We start from the raw sequence: 19,392 nt of genomic DNA on the forward strand, positions 1-19,392 counted from the left end.
TGCAATACAATACAACACAGCAGCGAACAAGAAATTCACACATTTCTGTTAAATCTATGTGATTATTGTGTACAAGTAAAATGTTGAAACACTAGAAAAAAATGGAGGTATTATTCAAGTTTCCTCTGTCTAATGTTGTTCATAAGCATGTATTTAAAAAACAGTTACTACAAGTCTTTCCAGCTTGTGTCGAAACAAGGAACTGCAGATGCTGGTTTACAAAAAAAAGACAAAAAACTGCTGGAGTAACTCAGTGAGTCAGGCAGCATCCCTGCAGAACATGGATAGGTGATTTTTTTTTGTGTTGGGACCAGTCTGAAGAAGGGTCCCGACCTGAAAGGTCACCTATCCATGTTCTCCAGGGATGCTGCCTGATCTGCTGAGTTACTCCACCACTTAGTGTCTTTCCAGCTTAATTCCAGTGACATACATGTCACTTTCTCAATTCTCAATTCTCTCACTTTTTATACTTTCTATACTCTCACCCCCAGTAAGATAGGCAGCCTGTTATCTTGGGAATTATGGACACATTCCCTTGTATACAATGTAGAAAGGCTGCACATTTGTATACTTTATTCCATGGGATTTCCTACCTACTCCAAAAATATTTATTTTTAAAATGCAGGATGTTTCATTATATGTGTTTAAAAGCCCAAGTATATCAAATTATGAATCAATGTTTGTAACGGTAAATGTGCATTAAACAAATACAATATTCAACTATATCCTTTGCACAGGGTTGAGGAAGCTAGCTCCTGATAAAAGAATGCAGAAGGCAATTAAGTGCAAGATGACAGAAACTACATGTTTCCTTTCAGCACCAGCTCTAGATGGTATTTGGGAAAATACTTAATATGTAGTTCGATGCTTGTTATTCAATGTTTATTTGAAGTGACATTATCTCATCTGGTGAGGTTTGGCAACAGGTCGATCTGTCATTTGGAACATGGATTAAAAGGGATCACGGGCTGGTAAGGTCAACTTTTGAGGACTGGTTCACTGCAAATCTTTTGATGCCGAATAAATAGCACACTTGTCAGCTGTTACCTTTCTATAAACAATATGTCAGCAGAAAAGGCCTACGTCCCTTGGGATCAAACGTCCTAAGTGCAATTTCTTACCACTTAGTAGTACAGTAACTCCGATTTGTATCTCCAAGTCTTACAATGCTTCTACAAAGGGCTTTGTATCAACTGAAAAAAGTCCAGTATTATTTAATTCTTTAGGTTCTTATATAAACCACTAACATTTGTAGTTTTCATCAGCATATGCAGATAATCACTACTGTGTCTATATGTGACCATTGGAGAAATATTGCCCCTGTGGTCCTCTCTACTATACCTGCAGAGATTTATTTCTGCTCATTATTTCCAACACCCCAAACACTTTTCCTGTTTCAGTTTAGTTTAGAGATACAGCATGAAAAATGTGCGTTCAGCTCATCGGATTCAAACACCTTCGCTCCACGCATGGATCATCCGTTCACATTCATTCTATGTTATCGCACTCTCTCATCCACTCACTAGATACTTTGGGTAATTTATGGGGGCCAATTAAACCTATTAAACCTATGAACCGCACGTCTTTGGAATGCGGGAGGAGACCGGAGAACCCAGAGGAAACCCACACAGTCACAAGGAGAACATGCAACTCCACACAGACGAGTCAAGTCAAGTTTATTTGTCACATACACATACGAGATGTGCAGTGAAATGAAAAGTGGCAATGCTCGCGGACTTTGTGCAAAAAGACAAACAAACAAACAACTCAAACAAACTACAAACAGAATGTAACAGAATCACATATTCTTTTTCATATTAAATATTGTGGGCGGAAGGAAAAAGGGAAAAAAACAGCAATTAAAAAAAAAAAAGCAGTAGAGTGGTGCAGTAAGGTTAGTCCCTGGTGAGATAGGAGTTTACAGTCCGAATGACCGCGGTTGCTACAGACAGCAACCAAGGTCAGGATCAAACCCAGGTTGCTGCCGCTGTGAAGCAGCAGCTCCACCAGGACTGTGCCACGCTAAATTTCTTCTCTTGAAATTTCTTTAAGTAGCTTTCTCGAATCCATTGGAATTGTTTATTTTAAGCAGGCGCCAGAGAAGTTTAAATCTGATCTTCAAAGATGGGAGTGTCCAATATCACAGTTTAACAACAAAAATATACTTCTTGCATGTATATTGTACACATTGTGCAATTTAGCTTTATCTGTCAAGTTTACTCATAACCAGCTAATTTGGAATAAGAGTGAAATGGTGCAGCCCCGACCATCGTGATAGTGCACCTGAACATATAGTCATACAACACTAAAAAAGCCCATACACCCTCCATTCCCTCCATTCATGGATGATCAATAACCCATCCACACTGATTCCAGGTACTAGCACTTAGTCTGTAGCCTTGCGTACGTTTGGCAATTAAGGTGCTCATCTGGATTCTTAGATGCAGTGAGAGTATCTACCTCCACCATCCACTGAGGCAGTGCATTCCACATTCCCACCAGCTTCTAGGTGAAAAGGTTCTTCTTCATGTCCTTTCCAAGCCCCTTAACCTATACCCTAAACCTGTGCCCTCTAGTTTGAACATTCCCGCTAGTGGGAAATGTTTCTTACTATCTAACCACCTTATAATTTTGTATGTTTAAGCCCATGGCTATCTGGACTACACTGCTTCCCACCCTGCTTCCTGTAAGGACTCCATCCCCCTACTCCCAATCTCTCCGTCTACGCCGCATCTGCACCTAGGATGAGGTGTTCCCCACCAGGGCATCGGAGATGTCCTCATTCTTCAGGGAATGGAGGTTCCCTTCTTCTACCATAGATGAGGCTCTCACCAGGGTCTCTTCTATACCCCGTGACTCTACTCTCACTACCCATCCCCCCACTCTAACAAGGGCAGAGTCCCCCTTGTCCTCACCTTCCACCCGACTAGCCGTCATGTACAACAAATAATCCTCCATCATTTTTGCCACCTCCACGTGACCCCACCACTTGCCACATCTTCCCATCTCCTCCCTTGTCTGCTTTCCGCAGAGACCGCTGCCTCCGCAACTCCCTGGTCAATTCGTCCCTTCCCACCCGAACCACCCCCTCTCCGGGCACTTTCCCTTGCAACCGCAAGAAATGCTACACTTGTCGCTTTACCTCCCCCTTTGACTGCATTCAAGGACCCAAGCAGTCTTTCCAGGTGCAGCAAAGGTTCACTTGCACTTCCTCCAACCTCATCTATTGCATCCGCTGCTCTAGATGTCAGCTGATCTACATCGGTGAGACCAAGCGTTGGCTTGGCGATCGCTTCGCCGAACACCTCCGCTCGGTCCGCAATAACCAACCTGATCTCCCGGTGGGTCAGCACTTCAACCCCCCCTCCCATTCCGAATCCGACCCTTCTGTCCTCAGCTTCCTCCATGGCCAGAGTGAGGACCACTGTAAATTGGAGGAGCAACGCCTCATATTTCGCTTGGGCAGTTTGCACCCCAGCGGTATGAACATTGACTTCTCTAATTTCAGGGAGTCCTTACTTTCTCTTCCCCTTCTCAGCTCTCCCTCAGCCCTCTGGCTCCTCCTCTTCCTTTCTTCTTCCCGCCCCACCTTCACATCAGTCTAAAGAAGGGTTTCGGCCAGAAACGTTGCCTATTTCCTTTGCTCCATAGATCCTGCCTCACCCGCTGAGTTTCTCCAGCATTTTTGTCTACCTTCATTATTTAGTATACCTTCATCAGGTGTCATCACAACGTCCTCTCCTTCAAGGAAAAGAAATGGAGCATATCCAGTCTCTCATAACTAACACATTCCATCCCAGGCAACCTGATGAATCTCCTCTGCTTCCTCTCGAGTGCAATCATGCCCTTCCCATAGCGAGGTGACCAGCACTGCATATAATACACCAACTGAAGGCCGTGCCAACTATATTAACCATGTTGTTCTCAATTCATGAGATCATTGATGCATTGATCAACGCATTTTCTTACCTCTGTAAAACTCAATCAAATCTATAAAACAGGATCTCTCCCTGACAATAACATGCTCAATAATGTTGATTAATCCCAGCCTTTCCAATTGTAGATTAATCCTGTTAACTTCCCTACCACTGACATTAAATTCACACTGGTAATTATCTGCCTTGTCCCTGCTGCCCTTTTTGAACAAATTGCCATATTTCCTATCTTCAGTCATCTGACACCTCTAAGACACATATAAAGGTATATTGATACCACCTGTTAGTAACTTAAAGTATTGGAAGAAGGGGTTGAATTCACAAAGGGCTGAACCATGCTGACTGAAGCTAATGATTCCCAAAAGCAACAGCCCTTTTCCGGTTGCTACCAGCTAAGTAAATTCCACATTTTCTCAGACTCATCTGAAGTCTTGGATAAACTGAGTGACAGATGCTGGCATGTCATTAACTCTGCTCCACAGAGCGACCATGGGGGGGGGGGGATTTTAATATTATGGACTCATCAACGTTACACTGGAAATTATGTCTCGACAATCTGACAACAGCCAAATCCCCGTAGCTGGCATAGAATCAAAACACAAGGAAAGCTCCAAGGGGAATGTCAGGAGAAAATATTTGGACTCTCTCTTGTTGGGATCACTGATTGTATGGCACTGTGTCATACGGACGCTGCTTGCCATTCTTCAGCTGCGGCTAGAGGTTTTTGTTGCATTCAGACAAAACTGCGAGTGGAACATTATCAATGATGATTGGGGATGATCAGCCATGGTCACATTGAATGGCGGTGCTGGCTCGAAGGGCCGAATGGCCTTCTCCTGCACCTATTGTCCATTGTCTTTAAGAGTCAAGAGTGTTTTATTGTCCCATGTCCCAGATAGAACAATCATCCGCAAACATCCCCACTTCTGATCCTGTGAGGAAGGTCAATGAAGAACTGGATAGGTCAATGAAGAATTGGATAGTTGGATAGTTATATGGATGGGAAGGGAATGGAGGGTTATGGTCTGAGCGCAGGTATATGGGACTAGGGAAGATTATGTGTTCGGCACGGACTAGAAGGGTCGAGATGGCCTGTTTCCGTGCTGTAATTGTTAGATGGTTATATGGTTATAAGAAGGTGCTAGCGTTGAAAAGGTTGTCTGAGGTGTGATGTCTTGTGCTGCCTGTGATAAGTAGCCTCCTAGCATCTCTGGCTTTGTGCTAGGAATGAGCCTATGTGTCAGATTGATCTGAAATGCCACTGCTGTTAGTTGGCTGCAGCTCCCACTCCCAGGGATCTAGAAGATAGTCAGAAGAGTCACAACCCGAAATGTAATTGATCCGTGTTTTCTAGAGATGTTTCCTGACCTGCTGGGTTGCTCCAGTATTTTGTGAACTTTCACCCACAAGGATCTAGTTTTAAACTCCTGTAGATCATCCCTGAAACCAGTTTTCTGTGTTCAGCCAAAACCCATCAGGGTGGGATAAAAGGAGCCAAAAACCACAGAGCATCATAGCCAATAAATATTTCTAAAACAAATATTGAAACTAAGCAATACTGAAACTATGATAATATGAAATATTACAAATAATATAACATGAAATATTTATAAGAAATTACTAAAGAATTACATGGTATAGAACTATAATCATAGTAAGTAACACAAACAACAACAAAATACCATGCACTGCTGCATCTTTTGCACTGCAATGATCTTACATTCAACTTTCGAGTAATTATAGCTCTAACTTGGTTTCTTGCAATTCACCCATGTGGTACACAAAGGAATATCCACCCTGGCCTGTCCATGTAGGTTGATAGGACTAGGCTGCTGTGTCCTTGCCAGTTGCCAATGTTTACCTGAGAACTTCCACAAGTTCACAGGTTATAGTAGAGTTATGCCATTCAACCCATCGAGTCTACTCCGCCATTCAATCATGTCTGATCTCTGCCACCTAATCCCATTTTCCAGCCTTCCCCCCATAACCCTTGATACCCATTCTAATCAAGAATTTGTCTATCTATGCCTTAAAAAATATCCACTGGCTTGGCCTCCACAGCCCTCTGGTGGCAATGAGTCCCTCAGATAGACTACCCTCTGACTAAATAAGTTCTTCCTCACCTCCTTTCTAAAAGAGCACCCTTTAATTCTGAGGCTATGACCTCTGGTCCTAGACTTTCCCACCAGTGGAAACATCCTTTTCACATCCACTCTATCTATGCCTTTCATTATTCTCTAAGTTTCAATGAAGTCCCCCCTCAACCTTCCAAACTTCAGTGAGTAGAGGCCCAGCGCTGTCAAATGCTCATCATATGCTAACCCTGGAATCATTCTTGCAAACCTCATTTGGACCATTTCCAGAGCCAGCATATCCTTCCTCAGATATGGGGCCCAGATTTGCTCTCAGTACTCCATATGCGGCTTGACTAGCGCCTTATAGGGCCTCAGCATTACATCTCTGTGTTTGTATTCCAGTCTTGATATAAATGCTAGCATTGAATGTTGTGTAAGCAGGAACTGCAGATGCTGGTTTAAACTGAAGATAGACACAAAAAGCTGGAGTAACTCAGCTGGACAGGCAGCATCTCTGGAGAGAAGGAATGGGTGACGTTTCGGGTTGAGACCCTTCTTCAGACTGGATAGGGATAAGGGAAACGAGAGATATAGAGGGTGATATGGAGAGATAAAGAACAATGAATGAAAGATATACAAAAAAGGTATGATGATAAAGGAAATAGACCATTGTTAGCTGTTTGTAGGGTGAAAATGAGAAGCTAATGTGACTTGGGTGGGGGAGGGATAGAGAGAGAGGTCCCAAACCAGTCTGAAGAAGGGTCTCGACCCGAAACGTCACCCATTCCTTCTCTCCAGAGATGCTGCCTGTCCCACTGAGTCACTCCAGCTTTTTGTGTCTATCCAGCATTGAATTTGCCTTCTTATAATACTAAAGGATCATTGCCGATAAAATTCATTGACATAAACCCTTCCGTTTTGTGGCCGTTTTATTATTTACAAATTCACGCATCACCTAATCCAATTAATCCAATTAGTTTTGTGTGCTCAATTTTTACCAAAATGATTATTTTGACAAGGTAAAGCTCTGAGCTTATCTAAGTCTGCAAAAAAGTTTACACCACTGACATTTTGAAACCAAAGTGGAGAATCTCCGTCAAAAAAGAATGAACGGAAATTGTGTCTTTTGGTTCATTTTATTTGTGAGAAAATATACCGTTTCATAAATTCTTCAATTTACAGCCTGTTTTTTTTTTTTAAGTTGGCTTAAAAGGACCTTAAAAGCATGTTTGGGTAAAATATTTTGTCAATTTTCGTCAAGTTTGGTTCATCGAGAGATAATTGCATTTCAATGCAGATACCTGGCTGAACAACAGGGACTGTTCTGAACCCCATCCAACACAGTCATTGTGGCACTCTGCATGACGGTCCAGATGGGGTTTGTCTCCATAAGGAATCTGCAGTGATCTCATTACTTTCCTGTGACTACATAATTTCATGCTGCTGCAGACATTCCTTTTGTTCTACCCATTGCCGTCCCCTGCTTCCTCTGCCACTTGGAATCACTTGCTTTCTTTCTGTCTCAAATCTGAAGGGTCCTTGACCTGGAATGTTAATTGTTTCTCTTTCCACAGAAGCTGCCTGACCTGCTGAGTTTTTCTGTTTTTATTTCAAATTTCTGCAGTTATTGCCTTTTCATTGCTCTTGATCTTCAAGATGCCTCTTAGGGTTGTTAGTTTGGTTTCCCTAACTGGGTAAGACCACACTTTGCCACCTCTTTTGGATTGCAGCGCCTTTGACAATACTTTGACGATCCTTTTCTGGCCCCTCTGAATTATGTACCCATGCTAAAATATTACTTGAATCAATTGACTTCTGATATAAATTGTAAGTACTGTGTTACATATAAAGCAGCTCATTGCCACGAGGAACATTTCAGCCGGCATGATTTGCTTGCTTAAGTGAGGAGAAATAATGGATTCGAGTTCTGTGTTTTTGTCCATACTCTCTATGTCTGCAGAAGTGGAAATCCTCAATGCACTACCCATTGCTCCCATAAAAACATTAATTGCAGCCTAAAATAAGTTAGCGATTATGTTGCGAGACATAATGAGGTGTTATATATACAAACTAAAAGTGCTTCTTCATAAGTGTGAGCCATTGAAGGAGTGTCTCCTTTCTGGATGCTGTTCCAAAGTGGCCTAGCCATGAAATAGTCTATCATCAATACAATCCTAGCTTAAACAATTGATCCAATGTGGCAGGTTGGCAAAACCTCATGTTAGATCTGGCCTTGTTTCCAGCTGTACAACTAATGGGTGTTTGATGTTTCAGTATGAAATCATAAAAAGGATCAAAGGTGCACAGAGTAGTCTTGACGTTTGTCAGCTCCAATTAAAATGATGCTCAGTGAATTATTAATAACCTGTTAACCAGATGGCACGGGCATATTGGACCCAGTTTCATTCTTACAATGATAGCAATGATGACATAAGGAAGAAAACAGTAATGTTCCATTTTTTGAGGCATTGTTGTCTATCCAAGAAAATGTCACGTTTGTGCCATACTTTATAAAAAATCTCATGGTGTGAAACCAAACAAAATCATAGAGAAGCATTTGGCAATCATGTTCCTGCTAAGAACAATTGGAACGTTACAAGATTGATGAAAGAAATGGGTATCCTAAAGTAATGTTGTTGATGGTAAAATTCCTGTCACTATTGTACTGCTAGCAGAAAGCAATTGAAAATAAAAATCTTAATATTTATTGCTTTCATCCCTTCCATAGCCAATGTGAGCAGGAAGAGCTGCAAAAGGTTCCCACCAACTGGCGGCTTGATCTTATTTACGCACTGAATTGAAACTACACTTACGGCTGCCTTATTCACCCAATCTGACCAGGAGTGGGACATCAGCTTTAGCTGTGTGCTGGAGTAAAAAAAGATCACAAATTGTGTGGTTAAAAATCTCTCTCTATATATATGCATGTATTTAGAAGGAGTCTCCAGACCGAAGGGCTGGTAATTAACCATTTCCTTCCCACCTATGAGCAATGTCACTAAACATTAACAGTAATATAGGGAAATTGGTTAAGCAAATTTTACTTTTAAATGTAACACATTATAAACTGTAGTGCAAACAATTAACAGAGCAAACAAAATCATGGGAGACCCCTTCCACCCCTGCAACGGACTGTTCCAGCTGCTACGGTCAGGCAAACGCCTCCATTGCCATGCGGTGAGAACGGAGAGGTTGAGAAGGAGTTTCTTCCCAGAGGCAATTCGGACTGTAAACGCCTATCTCACCAGGGACTAACTCTACAGAACGTTTTTCCTTCCATTATTTATTATGTAAAAGAATATGTGTGTTATGATTGTGTTTATAATTTGTTTGGTTGTTTTGTTGTTTGTCTTTTGCACAAAAGTCCGCGAGCATTGCCACTTTCATTTCACTGCACATCTCGTATGTGTATGTGACAAATAAACTTGACTTGACTTGACTTGACTTGACTAATGTTGGTTAGTACTGACTCCATTTCCATGTCTCGCAAGGCCACCAGCATAATCAAGGACGAGTCTCACTTCCTCTTCTCCCCTCTCCCATCAGGCAAGAGGTACAGAAGTATGAAAACGCATGCCTCAAGATTCTGGGGCAGTTTCTTCCCAGCTGTTATCAGGCAACTAAATCATCCTACCAACAACTGGAGAGTTGTCCTGATCTACTATCTACCTCATTGGTGACCCTCGGACTATCTTTTAATGGACTTTACTGGACTTACACTAAACGTTATTCCCTTTCTAATGTATCTGTACACTGTGGATGGCTCGATTGTAATCATGTCTTTCCGCTGACTGGTTAGCACACAACAAAAGCTTTTCATTGCACCTTCGTACACGTGACAATAAACTAAACTAATATATGGTCCATGCAATCAGTACTCAACGTATCTATGACCCTCCATTTCTGACCCCAAACATATTTTGATTTTCATCACAATATCACACGTGGCAATGGCTTCAACTGTCTAGATTCTGCTTGAAACTGGCTGCTCTTAAAGCTTTGTCAATCAATCTCCCTCTCTCTCCTCATTTGAGAAGCTTAGAATCTACCACTCTGATCAAGTTTGTAGTTGCTGTTACAATATCATCTTAAACATTTGTGTAAATTTTTATTTGATAGCTATCCTAAAGGATCAATTAAGCTTCAGTTTTTTCCAGCAAAATGATCAGCAAAATGACTGAGATGATGTCAAGCATCTCCAGCTTAATCAGCAGAGCTGCTCCTGCCTTGTCATCAATGCAGAGCGTTAGATTTCCACAGGTCAACAAGCTATCTTATCTTCAGTAATAGCTTTGTTAGTCTGTAGCTTTCAGCTGGTGTCTTAGCAGCCTCGTTCCGACAATGATGTAAACATGTTCTCAGCTGCACTCAAGGTAATTCCCACCAAAGCAACAAGAATTTCATTAGGCAGGACCATCATTACTACGGAGTGTCAATTGTGATGGAAAGCAGGGATCTGAGGCACACATACTGCAGACCCAGTCTGGAAAACAAAGTCTAGTTTGTTGCAAATATCACTCAACTGATAAGCTCTGCTTTCAAACTGGTCACTTCTGAGGATTGGTGTGAAAAATGATCAGTCTTGTTATCTTCACAAAGGCTGAGTTATCAGACAGGATTGAAACGTTTAAACACATCTCTCTATTTTTCAACATATCATCAGTTTCCTCTCAAATGTACTGAAACTGACTTTCTTGATATTATGTTCTAACATTTTTCAGAGGCCTCGTCGGGTCAAACAATTCTCCAATAATTGTTTTGCCGAGGTAGAGAAAAGAAACATGGATATCAATTTTTCATCAGTAACCTTAATTCAACAAATGCATTAAAAATCAGTTTACTGGGAAAATGCAAGAGTAAAACATCATGGCATACTTGAAATGGCCATCTTTCCCAATAATTATCAATGTGAGAAATTCCTGACTGAATAAAATGTACAATTTTACTTCGGAGTCACGTGAGTGATTCCGTGAAGAACCCGCTCAGCACGCATGCGCGGCATTACGTCCAGCAGAGCAACAGTGGCACATCGGGAGTCAGGCGCTCCCGCTATGGAGGTGAAAGAACGGACCGTCAGGTAAGCTGACGTCGGGGCTTTCTTTCACAGGGAGCCTTCTGCTGTCCGGCAGAGAAGAAAGGCTCTAGAATAAACCTGTCCCCCGCTCGACTCCACGAAGGAGCGTTCCATCTGGGGGGGGGGGGGGCAGCAACAGAACAGACCTGTGCCCCGCTCCACTCCACGGAGGCGCGTTCCATCTGGGGGGCAGCATCAAGGCGGTAGGATCACTTACCCGGCGCTCCACTATCCCGACACCGTGCCGAGCCCAGTCCGCTAGCACCTGAGCAGCGGGCGGGATGTAAAGCCATGGAAGAGGCGTCCGGCCGGTGGCTCCGACTTATCGGACGGGGACGTCTCTCCACCCAGGCGGGGGAGAGACAGCCGCCTGAGCCGCATGGAGCGTAGCTCTTAGAGCAGGAGCTCCAGCGAGGTGCACTGCAGGAGGGGCGCTCTCACAGAGGGGGGTCAGGCACTCCCTCCACAGTGCCTTGTGCACTGTCCATTGCTTCCTCCTTTCCAGAGGATAGCTTTGGTGACCAGGACTGGGCTGGTCAAGAACAGGAGCAATGGCTGAAGATCTCGGGAGTATGCAAGGGGTGCAGGAACAGGAAGAGCTGCTAGGTGTGGTGGACAGCTACGTGGAAACCCCACGTACAGGAGGCCGTTAAAAGCCTGACGACAGCCATCACATCGTTTCTCCTCGTTCCATGGACAAATACGGAGATGACCACAACCTTCGTAAACAAGTCATAAGACCTGCCATAACATCCTACATTGCGGGGTGTGCATACTCCAGCCACTGAGCCAGATCCACTGCTCTTTGGCAAAAACCTCACAAAGCATATGAAGGACATGCAAGAGGTTTTACAAAACTTTCGGCTCATGAGGGCAGGGCCGGGACGAGCAAACCAAAAACAGTAATTCCTACGCAGCAGCACCCCATCGCGTCCATCAGTCAACGTCTACCATATCGGACTGATGAAAGCTCGGGGTCCGCATTCTATCACCAAAATTCTTCTTTAGACCAGGGCCCAGAGCGGACCCCATGGAAAATGTGCCACCCCCCAACGTCACCGCCACGTCAGACGACGTGCAACACTCGTTGGACCGGCAGGAAACAGCAGAATACCCATAACCATGGAGGTAGGTGGGTCTGGTTCCTACCAGTATATAGAGTACTAACACATGGGAGTCTATCACGAGTGATCAGTATATACTCAATGGCATTAGTGAATACAAATACAGTTCATACTAGAAAAATTGCCACCAGGTCAACATTCACCCTAGAGGGTATTTTTCCCCTCTCCATTAAAGAAACAAGAGGGACAAGCTGAACTGGTAAGAATAATTACAAAGGGTATCATGGGAAAACCTGAACCCTTGCAATTCGTATCAAATATATTCACTAAACCCAAAAAAGATGGTGGATGTCGCATCATCATTGACTTAACTTCACCAGGTACCTATGTATGTCGCTTGGGAACCAGACCCTGAGGCAGCAGCGGTAGATGCGTTTGCGCTGGATTGGGGAAAATTTTCTTCTATGCATTTCCTCCCTTCTGCCTCATCAGTCGGGGACTACGCACAGTACAAGTGAACTCTGTTTCAGGTATTTTGATAGTACCCGACTGGCCTACACTGCCATGGTTCCCAATACTCCATGACATGGTTGTTGAAACTCCGATGGTATTCCCCAGTGACCCAGAGTTATTAACACCCAGTGTCAGGCACAAGCCACCCGTGCCATGAAACAATCAAACTCCTGGGTTGCAGATTCTGCACAAACCAATTCTGGGACTGGAATTATCATAACAAACCGTCGACACCATGTCAGCATCCCTCCGAACATCCACTAAAAAACAGCACTTGTCCAGCATCAAAAAATGGGAGAAGTACTGCTTGGATACAGGGACCACCTACTCAACCGCTACAGTTACCAGCGTACTGAAATTCCTGGCGAACCTTCACCACGATGAAGGACTCAGCTCCAGAGCCATCAACACAGCTAGAATTGCCCTGCCTGTCTATTTAAAACCAGCTCCAGGACAACAGGCCATGGGGTCCCACCAGCTGGTGGTCAAACTAATGAAGGGTATTTACAACTCTAACCCCCTAGACCAAGGTACACCCATATATGGGATGTCAGTGTGGTCCTGACATACCTCAGGGGATGGCCACCAGCCAGATCCCTCAACCTGGAACCATCTATGCTCAAAACACTAATGTTGATGGCACTTGTATCTGCACAGAGGGTCCAGTCACTACACCTATTGTGACTGGACACCATGCTCACAGCTCCAGACCAGATCTCTGTCGTTATCCAGGGAATGATCAAACAGAGCAGACCAGGAACACCTAATCCAGACGTGGAATTCCGGGCTTACCCGTCAGAAACACGGTTATGTGCCATGACCCTACATAGACACAACCAAAATACTCGAGGGAGATGAAAAGCCTTGTGGGTCAGTCATAAAAAACCTTATGGTCGGGTGACGAGCTCAAGCAGGTGCTAAAAGCTGCTGGGATAAAAAATAACATATTTCATTCCACCAGGGCAGCATTCACATCGACAGCTAAAAGAATGGACGTGCCTATAAACCACATCCTGGCTACAGCAAGATGGTGGGGGGAAAGACTGTTCAGAAATTTTATAATAAGCCGTTGGCAAAACCTGTTTTATTTGCAGGAAAGATTTTACAGACTGCAAATATTTAATTTAAGCCCAGGGGAGCAATTTAATTTCTTTGTTGTTATTGTTAAAAAATACCATTGTGTTTTTCTACAAACAGATTAATTGGTTGGTACAATAACACACTTCCTCCCTCAAAGACTTCGGCAGTGATGTAGTAATAACTGTTACACGGTTTGAAATCACAGAGCTTTGAAATCTTCGCGGAATCACTCATGTGACTCCAAAGTAAAATAGTAAGATTAAACGAGAACTTACCAGTTTGAAGTTTGATCTGTATTTTATGAGGAGTTACGATGAGGGATTACGTGCCCTCTGCTCCCACCCTCAATAATATGGGTCAAAGATGTCTCCTATGTTTACTTCAATAACTGTGTCTATCTGTGATTCCACACCGCTGCTTTGAAGTGATGCTGCGCATGCGTGCTGAGCGGGTTCTTCATGTAATCCCTCATCGTAACTCCTCATAAAATACAGATCAAACTTCAAACTGGTAAGTTCTTGTTTAATCTTACTATTTTACCTCCTCATCAATTTTCTTCTGGTGGAATTAATGCATTGCAATGCTGAGAACTATATTCTGCAGTCTGTTTCTTGCCCTTTATCTATCTATTGTACTTGAATTTGACTTGATTCTACTTACGTATAATATTATCTGACCTGCTTGGATAACATGCAACACAAAGCTTTTCACTGTATTTAGGTACACGTGACAATAAGACATTTAAAGCTAAAATGTTTGCAGATTTTGATTCTTCCGAGTGCAGTTCCTGAGTTCTCTACCTGCCACTGGGAGGTAGATTTTTTTCTTACTTATTTGATCTTTAGTTTCACGCTGCTTTTCGTAAAGAATGATGGAAAAAATGTTCTTGCCAAAATGGACCAACTGGGAAACCACCTGTCATTTTGCTTATAGTAACTTATTGCTTTGGGAAAGTTGCGATTGAAACATAACATCTTAGTGCTACCCCTTAATTAATGATTTAATAGTTTGAGTTAGTACATAACATTAAAAAGTCATTATCCCTCCACAAGAGGGCCAATAAAGCTCACCAATAGCAAAATAACAGTCTTATTGTCCAATTCATGATTACATTATTCAGAAAGGTAGGGAGTGAAAAAATGGTCAGTGAAATCAGCCCCGTTATCCAATCAGCTTTCCAATCTGGGGCATAATGTAAAATTAATCTCATAATCTTTAAACTAACTTTGTTATGTTAAATTATGCCGATCGTGACATTTACAAAGTGATACTTTTTTTTAGTTTTGACCTTCATACTCAAATTGAACACTGTTTTGGGAAAACGCAGCCTTTATATTCAAAGTGGAGAGCCAGACTTTGGTGGTGCACTGTGCTCAGCCTCTGTGCAGAGCACATTGAATTGTTCCCTGTATTTATGTTGATACATTTAGTTCTGTAATCTCAATGGCAGACACAAGTTCTTGCGGGTCAGTGTTGCTGTTGAGATGAAGGAGTGAGGCCGTGGAGTGCAGACGATGGAAAAACCTTGCAAATGTGATGTTGTCCAGACATATTTGAGAGGGCAGATTACTCAGGAGCGTGACTCCTATCTGTCTCTGTGACCAGCTAAAGGCTCGGACCCAAATGCTAAACCAAATTAGCAAAGATTTGCATTTCCCTTTGATTAAACTTGTGATAATTTATGTGACTCAATGTCATACAACAGCTATTAATTCTTAAATGGAAGACTAGGGACAAGTTACTGCGGTAGAGATGCTATAACATTGTAAGTTGTTTAGTTTGGTTTAGTTTAGAGACACACGAGGAAACAGACCCACCAACTCCCCACCAACTAGTTCGAACCTACAAACTAGGGACAATTTACAGACGCCAATTAACCTACAAACCTGCACATCTTTGGAACGTAGGAGGAAACCAGAGCACCCGGAGAAAACCCACACGGTCACAGGGAGAATGATGCCCCACAGACAGCATCTGAGGTCAGGATCGAACCCGGGTCTCTGACTCTGTGAGGTAGCAACTCTATCGCTGCACCATTGTGCCGCCCAGATGTTGTTGTCATTTTGTGTGTTACATTCAAATGATATCTCTGAAGTTTGAAACAAGTTTAACATATTCAGGTCATTAAAATATACATTTCTGGATCCCAGGTATCCAGTTTGTTGGCATGGATGGCGTCTTCACTATGTAATATGTTCACCACCGTTCATCATCGAATGTTGAACCTGAAGCTTCAGTGTTATCTGTGTGCAGGATAGCCAATTTGAAAAGTTTTCCTGCTCTATGTTATTTCTATCTGTTGCAGATCTATGGGGCATCTGTAGTTTGTCATTTTTGCAGGTTTGTGGGTAGATAATTCCTTCATTATGCATCAACTCCCTAACAGAAACCAGCCACAAAATAATTAAAATGCGGGTGATGATATTTCCCCTGCAGCATGGCTCATTGCTAACTTTTGAGTAAGTAGTCCATCTGTTGGAAGGCACAGAATTACTCCAGCAAGGTATGGTTTAAACTTCAAAATCTGATTTCCTTGTGCACCAAAGCAAGTCCTTGCAATCGCATTAGAGATCTTTGTATCTTTCTCCTCCTCATGATCGCAACCCTAGCTCCTGCTCTCCTTACGTGAGTGTGGTACACTGCAGTAGTGTAGTGCAGTGCAGTTAAGTTAGCAAACAAACTGCTGGAGTTACGGACTATAGTATTGAATAGGACTATTTCTTGATTAGTATGGGTGTTGGGTGAGGGAGAGAATTCAGGAGAATGGGGTTAGGATGTAGAAATAGACCAGCCATGATTGAATGGCAGAATAGACTTGATGGGCCGAATAGCCTAATTCTGCTCCTATCACTTATGACCTTACGGTGCACAGACGTGGATTTGAAATCCCTCAATGGGTCATGCAAATGACTTTCAGTGCTGAGTTTCTAATGGGAAGTTGAGAAAATGGAAATGAGTGCGCTCGATTCTTAATTGTGTCTCATTAGACTTTTATTAGAAAACAGCTGATAACCATTAACATTTACTGCTGTTTGAGAAAAGATTGCCATTTTGCAGCCAAGCCCCTTTTATCCATATGTATGAATGGTACACAACACGCCCAGATGTCTGCATATGGTGTAAGTTACATGTTCTGCAAAACAGTAGGTGCAATGCATATATATAAACTGGCCCTCAGACAAATGTGTCAGTGACACTTAAGGGGCTTTGGGATCAAACAGTTTAGACTTTGCTTTTAGGCTTTGGAGTCAAACACTTGGTAGTCAGAGGTAAATCTCCTTTAATGCTTCTGTTTGCCCATCATCATGGATTGCCATCAACTGAGCCTGGCCTCCTCACAGGGCCAACTACCCTCTCATCCGATCGTAACCCTTACAACCCAGTGTAAGGGTTGGCCCATGTGGGCAAGTTGGGCCAATGGACCTGTATTCACACTGCATCACTCTATGACTCTATAACCCCTCCCCCAGTAGGCAATCGTGATCTCTGCTGATGTCCTAGTCAAGCCTAGTAGCCCCGATTCATCCCCTTGTAGGCTTTTCTGTCGTCTGATACCACCTCTCGGGACACACGAACCATGAAATAGTCGAGTTTCTCTACTCATCTTATACTAGCAATGTAAATGCAGGAAATGCCTTCATATTCAAGGATCGTTTCATTGCTCGCCATGCCTCAGGCCTTATGTTAATACAACTGTTCAGCAATCAGTCAGTGCACAAAATATGCATTGGCCCTATTCCTGCTATGCTACATTACCACACGGATTAACTTCTAAGCCTTTGTTTAAAAACAATAATTTATTAATGGAGACACAAGAGCCTGCAGATGCTGTAATCCCAAGCAAAAAAACAAACAAAAACAGCTGCTGGAAGAACAACAGACCAGCGATCATCTGTGGAGGGAATTGGACAGTCAAGTTGGGAGCCTTCTTCAGACTTATTAATGCCTGCTCTACTTGGAATAACACGATATGCCAAGCATTCACAGGTCAGCCTTTAGTTGTCATTAGTCAGATGAGACTGGGGAAAGCAATTAACATACTGCCCCATATAACACTAGCACTGGATGCCAAATTACACCACATCAATCTCCGAACAGATTCAACCACAACTCGAACACAAGCTGCTACTGCGAGCATCAGTACCTTTCTGCAGCTGTTTTCAATCTTAACTAAATTACTTGGTCAGACTTTGTTCGATTCATGGCAATCTTCACCCACGTAATGGAGGTTTATAGGCAATGACCACTTCACAACACTCCTCCTGCACACTAATTCTCCCTATTGCTGGTTTCCTGGGAACCAGTCACTCACTCATTTAGTGAAACGGAAAGCTGCGTGTGAGGCTTCAGGAATTTCCTAATATGCAGTCAGCAGGTGAGACTACTCACTACTTATAAAAATCATATAACTACTTCCTTAGTATTTTTTCTTTCGATAGTTGCCAATAAAGAATTGGCAAAACACCATGTCAGTACAATAAGTTCTTCAGTTTACTAACGTCCTGACTCAGTGCAATTTCTTCCAATGTCAGTTAAATCCTTAGAGAATTTACAGCATTACTGACATTTATCTAGTAAGGACAATGAATCTCACTAACGTATATTAAGCAGATGACAACAGATATGCAGTGACAGGAAACTGGCGTTTAAATATTTTAAGTTGATCATTGAGACAGAGAAGGAAGAAAAATCCTTGCACTATTAGATCCACTCTTTTCAATCCTACTGGAATTATGTGTTTAGTTTAGTTTATTATTGCCATGTTCAGTGGAAAGATTTTGTGTGCGTGCTATCCAGTCAAAGAAAAGACCATTAATGATTACAATCAAGTTGGCCATAGTTTAGTTTAGTTTAGTTTAGAGATACAGCACGGAAACAGGCCCTTCGGCCCACCGAGTCCATGCCCACACATTAACACTATCCTACACACACTAGGGATAATTTACACATAAACCAAGCCAATTAACCAACATTAATGTACGTCTTTGGAGTGTGGGAGGAAACCGAAGATCTTGGGGAAAACCCACGCGATCACGGGGAGAACGTACAGACAGCAACAAATAAAGCTAAAACATTTAGTGCAAGAACAAGAGTAGATGTTCATCTTCCATTCCCATTCCCATTCCCTTTGCTGGTAATGCTCTATCCCTAACCTCACCGTTTGCTATAATTTCATTTCAGCCACAGGAATCTACTTGGATTCAGTGGCTCCATTCAGTCCATTAAGGGATTTGTTCCTACAGGTATGTTTAGAGATACAGCGAGGAAACGGGTCCTCAGACCCACCGAGTCTGCCCGACCTATGATCATCTGTACGTTAATCCTATGTTATCCCAGTTTTGCATCCAACACACGAGGAGCAAATTTTACAGAAGCCAATTAACCTACAAACCTGCATGTCTTTGGGAATGTGGGAGGAAACCGGAGCATCCAGAGAAAACCCATGTGGTCGCAGGGAGAACATACAAACTCCATACAGATACATAGATACATAGAGAATAGGTGCAGGAGTAGGCCATCCAGCCCTTCGAGTCAGCACCGTCATTCAATGTGATCATCCGCAGTCAAGATGTAACCCGGGTCTCTGGCACTGTAAGACGGCAACTCTTCCGCTATGCTGGATGCTGGATGTATTTCATGCATTGACCAGG

General features: G+C 42.8%; 1 long non-coding RNA gene across 1 annotated transcript in view; it reads left to right on the forward strand.

Annotated features, from left to right (window-relative positions):
• Positions 1-647: 647 nt before the first annotated feature.
• LOC129697623 (uncharacterized) overlaps positions 648-19,392 on the forward strand; it is a 47,560-nt gene continuing 28,815 nt past the window's right edge. The window contains exon 1 of the long non-coding RNA XR_008723555.1: positions 648-833. This is a non-coding gene — a long non-coding RNA (uncharacterized LOC129697623). The remainder of the gene's footprint in view (positions 834-19,392) is intronic.

Source organism: Leucoraja erinacea, chromosome 1, assembly GCF_028641065.1.
Source record: "Leucoraja erinacea ecotype New England chromosome 1, Leri_hhj_1, whole genome shotgun sequence".
Classification (NCBI taxonomy): Eukaryota; Metazoa; Chordata; class Chondrichthyes; order Rajiformes; family Rajidae; genus Leucoraja; species Leucoraja erinaceus.